Source organism: Rattus norvegicus, assembly GCF_036323735.1.
Source record: "Rattus norvegicus strain BN/NHsdMcwi chromosome Y unlocalized genomic scaffold, GRCr8 chrY_unlocalized_40, whole genome shotgun sequence".
Lineage (NCBI taxonomy): Eukaryota > Metazoa > Chordata > Mammalia > Rodentia > Muridae > Rattus > Rattus norvegicus.
In genome coordinates this window covers 12,662-22,275 of record NW_026947401.1, presented here as the reverse complement: position 1 = coordinate 22,275, position 9,614 = coordinate 12,662, and positions in this window count along the sequence as shown.

The window sequence follows — 9,614 nt, the reverse complement described above, 5'->3', positions numbered from 1 at the left end:
GAATCAGTACTACACTATCTATCGTCCTGTGTCCCTTCAATAGACTTGAGGGTCGGAAGTTTTAGCAAGATTGTCTCTGAAGCCCAAACATAAGATACCGGAAGATGGGTAGAAAGAAGAATGGCTTCAGGACCAGTATAACCTCAATTTCAATAGGTTCATAAGACAAGAGGGATTCTATTTGGCATTGTCATTTCTGTACTCTATATTCTTGAACTAGTTGCGCAGAATCCATGTTACAATTCCACCTAACCACATAGCTGTAGGAGCCATCAAAAGTATATATATATATATATATATATATATATATATATATATATATATCTGCCACCAAAACTAGATAAGATTGATGTAGCTAAAAAGTAAATTCTGCAAGCAACCAGACATAGATATTTCCTGAGAGACACAGGTAGATCATGTCAACTGCCTAAAAAACACAAAGACCCAACAAAGAATGAGAACTTCAGACCAATTCCCTTTATGAATATTGACACAAAAATACTCAATATAATTCTTACGAACCGAATCTAAAAAACAATCATCCATCATGATCAGGGATGCAGGGTTGTTTTAATATACAGAAAACCATCAATGTTATCCAACATCTAAACAAACACAAAGATAAGGACACATGGTCATTTCATTAGATGCTGAGAAAGCATTTGACAAAATTCAACAACACTTCTGTGTAGGGAGCGTTGAGGTAAAACATAAATGGTGTCGAAATCCAGTCCTGTCTGGTAGTAAATGATTTATTTCACATGCACAGCCTTTTCCCCTTGCCAGGGTGGCTGTAGGATAATGAGGTGATCCGGGGCCCTCCTCTGGTGATCAACGATACTGCACATGCACGGGTTTTCCACCTGCATCAGTTCGACGTGATGGTAATAAGGTAATGAGGAATTCATGCGCCGCCAATCCCTGATGGAAAAGTAGCAGGTGTGATAGTGGGGTGACTCATGCTCGACCAATCACTGAAGGACAATTAGCATAGCCACAGCCTGTTGTGTATATAAGGCAAGTGCTTTTGGCAATCAAGGTCCCTGTATTAACAAAGAGGTGGTCCTGACATAAAGGCTGTAGAAAGAATGTGACCTTGTTGTGTCTCCATGCCAGACGAGGTGGGCGTGAAACTTCAGAATAAAGTCATGGGAAGATCAGGAATTGAAGGCCCATTTCTAAACATAGTAAAAGAAATGTACATCAAGCTGCTAGCCAGTATCAAACTAAATGGAGAGCAACTTGAAGCAATCTCATTAAAATCAGGACTAGACAAGGCTGCCCACTCTCTCCCTACTTATTCAAAACAGGACTCCATGTCATAGCCAGAGAAACCAGACAACAAAAGGAGGTCAAAGGGATACAAATTGGAAGGGAAGATATCAAAATATCACTATTTGCAGATGATAGGATAGTATACACTTAAGTGACACAAAAGTTCCACCATGGAACTTCTTAATGTGATGAATAACTTCAGCAAAATGTGAGGATATAAAATTAACTCAAACATACCAGGAGCCATCCTCTCCTCCATGGATGAACATGCTGAGAAAGAAAATAATGAACCCACACACTTCACAATAGTCTCAAATAATATAAAATATCTTGGTGTGAGATTAAGCAAGCAGGTGAATGATCTGTATGACAAGAAATTCAAGTATCTGAAGAAAGAAATTGAGGAAGACCTTAGAAGATAGAAACAGCTTCCATGCTCATGGATTGACAGGATTAATATAGGAAAGTTGACCATTTTGCCAAAAGCAATGTACACATTCAATGCAATCTCCATCAAAATTCCTACTCACTGCTTTAATAGAGGTGGAAAGAGCAATTTGAAAATTCATTTGGAATAAGAAAAAGCCAGGACAGCTATAACTATCCTCAACAATAAAAGAACTTCTGGGGGAATCATCACTCCTTAACACAAGCAGTATTACAAAGCAATAGTGATATAACTCCTTGGTATTGGTAAAGAGACAGATGGATTGACCAGTGGAATAGAATTGAAGACCCAGAAATGAACCCACACACCTTTCATTTGATATTTGGCAAAGGAGATAAAACCATCCAAAGGAAGAAACATAGCATTTTCCAATTAGTGCTGGTTCAACTGGAAGTCAGCATGTACAAGAATGCAAATTATACCATTTTTATGACCATGTACAAAGCTTAAGTACAAGTGAATCAAGGACCTACACATCAAACCAGAAACACTCAAACTAATAGAAGAAAAGGTGGGGATGAGTCTTGAACACATGGGCACTGGAGAAAATTTCCTGAACAAAACACCAATGATGTAGGCTCTAAGATCAAGAATTGACAAATAGGACCTAATAAAACAGGAAAGCTTCTGTAAGGCAAAAGACAACATCATTTGGACAAAGCTGTAACCAACAGATTGGGAAAATATTTTTACCAATCCTTTATCTGATAGTGGGTACATCCAAAATATACAAAGAACTTAAGAAGTTATACTCTAGAAAGCAAAAGAATTTTAAAAACATAAGTTCTAGGGCCTCTCTGCCCCCTTTTCTCAAAGTCCTAACAAATATCATATCAAAAGTTAATGAAAATATTTTAAACCCTTTCCAAGGCACAGAAACTTATTTGTTTACAGCTAATCTGGTACAATCGGGGTGACTTTCAGCTCTTTATGAGAAGCACAACCAGAAACGTCCAGCCCCTACTACTCCTATGTCCCTATGCACAGGAGGCCCAGATGGAGCTAGGTGTTTTTTTTTTTTCTTAAGTCAGGAATGTGAGCAGAGTTCTCAGGGGTTTCCGTCCCTCTGATTGTCTCAGACTGACCCACCCCACACGAGATTTGGGTATAGGATGCTGTTTGGACCAGTTCAGATCCAGGTGCAGTTTGGACTACAGGTCTCCTGAAGCTTAAATGCTCCTATATATATATATATATATATGTGTCCAGAGGCACTATGCAGTTTCCTCTTGGGCTAGGGATGTGGGAACAGGTGGGCGGAGGTGGCAGTCTCTCCTTCCCTGAGTTCTCAGTATTGCCCACTCTTCTGTCCCACAGAGTTTCCAAAGGAGTTTCAAATGTTCATTCCCAACCCTACATGTCTCCATCTTTCCAATTCTCCTCCAGATGTGTTGGAGAAGACGCCTCTGGTCAAGGGGAGGTACAACAGGCCCCACCAAACAAAGAGGTCTGCAAATCTTCTTGTCTTAAAGGTAATCTCAGTGATTTCCATATTCCACAAATGGATTAAGTCCTGCCCCCTCTCAACATGAGACTTTAATACCTTCGCCAACTGCCAAAGCTTGGCAGAGAGCTATGTCCACTCACAAAGACACTCAAAGATGTCCCACATCTCCACCAAAGTGCCTTATGCAATCTGCTTCGGGTAAAATGAGTTGAAAACTGATTCTGCTGACAAAGGGGATTTCAGAAATTCCCTATTAAACCAAGTGGAACTTCAAAGTCCTCCACTATTAAAAATGGGCTTAAATCATCACTTATGATCCAACGGGAACAAAATACAGTCACAAATCCCCAAGTCAACCTCATAACACACATAACAGCACAAGCAGAGAAAAAACTTTCTGCTTGTACACCATTAGATCAAGAACAATTGCCAGTTTCAGAAGGGGCACTTCAGAGTCCACACCCACACAAGATGTGTTAGAAAATTCTGAGTCCACCCAAGGAACTCTTGTGCCTTCTGAACATAAAAAATATGATCTAGCACCCTCACTATCTCCACCAGTACTTCCAATGTCCCTTATACAACAGAGAATTATTCAAATATTCTCTACCACCAAAGAGGACCCTCCTGACTTGTCATGAGGCCCAAAAGAGACAAGGTTATCAGAACACACACTCAATGAGCCATCCAGACATCATATTGATACAATGTACAGAGAAGATAAAACATACCCTTCCTCCTCAGGGGACTCTAGGTCATTCTGTCCTGAAAAGAGGGACTCCAAAATTTTCCACACATACATCAGAGATGCTAGAATTTCCCAAAACTGAGCAGGATTCTCTGAGTAGTACTCTATCTCATAAATAGACTGTGGGATAACATCTACAAAAGGAGATCTACCAACAGCCACATATGTAGAAATGGCTTGTAGATGCGACACATGTACAAAAGATGTTCTAGGACATTTTCCATCTGTAGAGAAGGTTATGGATGCAACCATACATGAAAGAGGAGTAGGGGAACATGATATGCAAACACCAGCGTCTGTAGCATCCTCGACATCTGAGGAAAGGGATTCCTTGGATTCCATTTGTGCAAAAGGATGGATATGACCTCCGCAAACTTCACAGTTGCTATAGGAACTTCTTAATCTCCTCAAGATCAGCCATCTTCCCCAACTACAGAAGATGTTCCACACCCTTCCAAACATGCACAATGCGGTTCCAGTCCTTCTTTATACCCACAAGCGGGCCCAGAAAACCTGCCAAATACCTCACAGGATATGGATTTTACCTTATCTTCTGAAGGGGCCTTGGACCCTGTTTTGCCTATCAAGCAGGCTACGGAACATGACACTTCAATTCTTCAATACGAAATTCTCTTTCCATTTTTCCAGCAGAAGAAATTTTTCTTGGAACTTCCACAATTACACAACGCTGTCTAGAAACATCCTTATCTGCTCATGAGGCTCTCAGACCTCTCACATATGACCATGTTGCTCTTGGAGAGGTGACATCTTCATAGTCAGCTCTAATACCTTCCCCCCATTCTGACATCACAGTCAGGATTTCCACAAATATACACGATACATTAAGACCTTCCTCATCTGAGAAGGATGTCTTAGGATCTACTGCATCTGAACAGCATGCTTTACAACTATCCCCATGTACCCAAGTAGATTTATTTCACATGTCCACTCTGGGGAGAAATAGTTGACATTCTCCCTCTACCAGAGTGGACCACAGGCACCCAGTTTCTAGAAACAAAGTGTTAAGTTTTGATCATTCTGATGGAGTCTTTAGAAATTTCTCCTCTAAGGAAGCCAGTTTCAACCTTCCCCCTTCGGCCAAAAGGGATCTTGTGCCATCTTCTGCTGCCCAAGAGACACCAAAAGCTACAATTACTCCTCAGGTGAGTCCCACACCTTCTCCTTCTGTACAAAGGGACATGGAATTTTCCAAAAATGACGAAGGTATTGTGGAAATGTGCCAATCCTTACAAGGGCATGCTGGACATTCCATATTGTCCCAAGATGCTCAAGTAACACCTCCTTCAACCGAAAAGGCATGTTCACCATCTGCCCTAGGGTTTCAGGGAATTTCATCACCACTCTCTAGTGCTCCAGAAAGTGTTCTCCATGCTCAAAGTGATTTGTCATTGTGCAAATTAGATTTCAAATATACAAAACTTTTTTTTATATTTACAAAGGTCTGAGGGAAACTCCACATCGAAAAAAAAAATCATTTAGAACTTGTTCCATTAGCCCAAGTATATCAGAAAAATTTCATGTCTTCTAAAGCATCTAAACATCAATCTGGCTCTAGCACTCATTCTGGGAAGCATTTACAATCAGTCATACAGTCCCCAGGACCATCAAATTTAATAAGGTGTATCTAGAAACTTTACTATCTGCCAAAATGTCTTTAGGATGTTCAGCAACTTCTCCATGAGCTTGGTGAACCCATAGAACAAAATAACTAAAGCTATCTTCCCAGGATGTTTTCCCAAGATCCACATATTTTTTCTTTTCTTTTTTTATGCCAAGACAGAAGTCCAGCTTCCTTCTCCCCATCTCTGATATCTTCATCCTCTTTGTTCTTCCTCACAAATGGCTGTTTACTCTGAATAGAAGGCTAATTGGTAAATCCTAGAGGTACTGAAGGAATATCCGAGGTGCAGTTCAAGACATGACAATACTTATGACATCACAGATGATGCTAGGGCTCTCCAGGACGCAAGAGTTTTTTAAAGGAGGGACTAATGATGATATCACTGAGAATTGCCATGGACTACATGCTGAACTGCTTTACTAACCTTGACTAGATAAAAGGGTGCACTTTACAGAGTGGAAAACTTTACCTACTATATCTCTCTAAAGCGAAGGAATTCTCTTGGCTTCATTATTGATTACATGCTCTGAATGGAGAAAGATAGTTAGGGGCTTGGCATGGGTAGAAAAAATTTAGGAACCTAGAGTGGAGGAGATTAATCTGGATAATACTTTTATTCCCAGATCCATTCCTATGGCCTGTAGTTCAATTTTTTCAGAAATATGTTTCCCAAACACTACGATTTTCCCTATACTCCTTTAATGGAATGAATATTACATTATATTTTCTTATTGTAAATTCTATGATAGGGGACTTTATAATATTCCTGAATGTGTACTCAAAAATTCTTTTTTCCAATTCCATTTTCTGCAATGATTTTGGCAACAAAGGGGGCCCATCTACAGTGTAAGCATAACAGTGTAAATACTGTGTACATACTTCAAATGACACACTACCAAATCCTTATTTTATCCAAAAATTACCAGACATTAATAAAGGAAAGTACCACATTGACTATATAATTTGTTTCTCTATTCCCACTTGATATTATTTCTGCAATATCTGCCTTCCTGCGTTTCATTGCCATACATGAGGGTTTTGGATATTTTACCATGATTTTTATTAAGGCCAAACATATGATATAGGAGGCTGGGCAGCGAGTGGAATGACTTGAGGACCAGTGAAACCTCAATATCAGTAGTTTCAAAAGAACAGGATGGGGTCTACTTGGTGTTGCCATTTGTGAATTCTACAGTCTTGACCTAGATGCACAGAATTCATGTTAAAATTCCAGCTAAAATTATAGCTTCAGGAGCCACCAAAAGTACATATATATACATCAGCTTCTGAAACTGCACAAGATTTATGAAGGTAAGAAGTGCATTCTGTCAGATATAAATATTTCCTGAGAGACACAGCTAGATTATACAAATACAGAAGTGAATGCTAGTGGCAAACCAGTAAAGTGGAAATGGACTTCTTGTTTGTAGATTTTGAGGAAAGATTACAAGAGCTGAAGGGGCTTTAACACTATAAGAACAACAATGCCAATGAACCGGAGCTTTCTGATACTAGAACAATATTCAAAGAATGTACATTGACAGAGCTATGGCTCCAACTGCATATGTGGAAGAGGATGGACTTGGTGAGCACAATGGAAGGAGAAGTCCTTGGTCCTCCCTAAGTTTGACTCCAAGTTCAAAGGAATGTCAAGGGGTAGTATGGAGGGTTATAGAAGAGGAGGGGGACCAGTTAGGGATCTTATGGGCAGCAAACTGGGAAAGGAAATAACATTTTAAATGTAAATATAGAAACAACCAGTTAAAAAAAGCAATAATATTTGCTAAAAATGAAAGATATTAAAGAAAAGATAATTGCCAACTAATCATACCTATTGACTTGGAAATCTACAATGATAGTCAGAGTAATACTAGTGGAAAGACTAAGATGATGAAATCTGAACTAGAGCACTTCTCTCTCCCAGATAGAAGTATCAGACAGAAACTGCACTATAGGTACCCAAAACATTGAAGAGTTTACTCTGAGCTGAGGACATAATACTTCTCCATCCCATCTTCCTTAGTAACTTTCTCTTTCTGACAAAAAGTATAAAGTCCATGACCTGTCAGGGATACAACTGTGCCATTCAAAACTCTTGACTTTTGGAATAAAGAAATGAATGATATAAACTCTCTGACTTCCAGAAAGCAAAAGAACAGGGAAGTTCAGATGCTCCTGAGAGGCTCCTGGCTCCTGATTCCCTTATGTGGAAGGCGAAGTTAAAGGCTATCTCTTCAGAGTTACCCCTCAACACCTAACAAGGACACACTAAGCTTTCCCAAGCACCAAATATTTCTTCCTTGTTTTTATACCAAGACAGAAGGCCAGCTTCCTTCTCCCCATCTCATATCCTTCATCCTCTTTTTTCTCACTCCAAAGTTGTCTCTGAATTAGGCCCATTAGTAAACCTTAGAGTTATTGAAGGAAAATCTGAGAGGCAGTTGCAGTAACTACAACAGAAGGAGCTAGGGCTCACCAGGTTGTAAGAGAGTTTTCAGGGAGGTCCTAATGATAATGTCACTGAGAACTACTGTTGTCTACATGCTGAACACTTTTCCTTACATTGACCAGATTCTAGAGTGTCCTTACCAGATATATCTCCGGAAACACTGTTGAAACCTGTATGTACTACATCACTCTAAAGTAGAGACTTCTCTCTGGTTAACTAGTCGTTACATGCTCTGAATGTAGAAAGTTAGCCAGGAGCTTAGCATGGGTAGAAAAAATTTAGGAACATGGAGTGTATGACATACTTCTAGATAATATTTTTATTCCCAAGTTCATTCCTGTGACATAAAGTTCAATTTTCTGTGTATTCTTTCTTTCCCAAAGGCAAGTATTTTCTCTACAACCTTAAATTGAATGAATATTGTATTTCAATTTCTTCCTGTAAATGGGTAGTTTTACCAAAAGGTATGGCCAATAGCCTTCTATGTGTCAACATTTGTGGGCAATGCCATTGCCCCAATAAGACAGAAGTTTCCTGCACCCCATTTTACAGATGATATCCTTTTAACTGCAAAGAATGAAGAGATTTTAGATTTAGTATATAGAAATTTATTTAAATTGCTAGAAGGTAGGGGATTTGATTACTGCCCCAGAAAAGGTACGAAAGGGCAATTTTGTAAATTATTTAAGAGCAAAACTAAGTCCTTATAACATTATCCCCCAGAAGGTTGAATTGAGGAAAGATAATCTTAAGACTCTTAATGATTTTGAAAATTTGAAAAATTACTAGGAGATATTAATTGGGTCAGATGTCATTTAAAATTACCTAATTATGAATTAAAACCATTGTATAACATTTTAAGAACAACAATGCCAATGAACCAGGGCTTTCTCATACTATACCAATATAGAAAGAAAGTACATGGACTGAGGAATGGCTCCAAATGCATATGTGGCAATGGATGGAATTTTTGGGCAACATAGGAAAGAGAAGCCTTTGTCCTCCCTTGTACATCTTTCACTTCAAGGGAATGTCATTCAGGAGAAAGGCTGGTTAGAGAAGAAGGAAATGGGAGTGTGTAGGGATCTTATATGCAGGAAACAGGGAAAGGAAATAATATTGGAAATTTAAATATAGAAACATCCAGTTAAAAAAAATATAATTTGCTAAAAAATAAAAAAGTAAGATGTAAAAGACAGTAAAAGTTGCCAAGTAATCACACATATTTACTCGTAAATATGATGTGGTCGAGTAATACTAGTGGAAAGACTGAGATGATGAAATCTCAACTAGAAGCAATTCTGTGTCCGTAATATTAGTGTCAGACAAAAAAATCACTATAGGTGTCCAAAGCATGGTGTTTACTCCGAGATAGCAACACAATATTTGTACTTCCCTTCTTCATTAGTTCCTGTCTTCTTGAGAAAAACAGTAAAGGTCAGGAGCTCAGGGAATCAATTGTGCTCTTCACAACACTTGGATTTTGTAATAAAGAAATGAATGATATAAACTCTCTGAATTTTAGGAACCATAAGAAGAGGGAAGTTGAGATGCTTCTGAGAGACTCGCAGCTCATGATTCTCATATGTGGAAGGTTCAGATAAA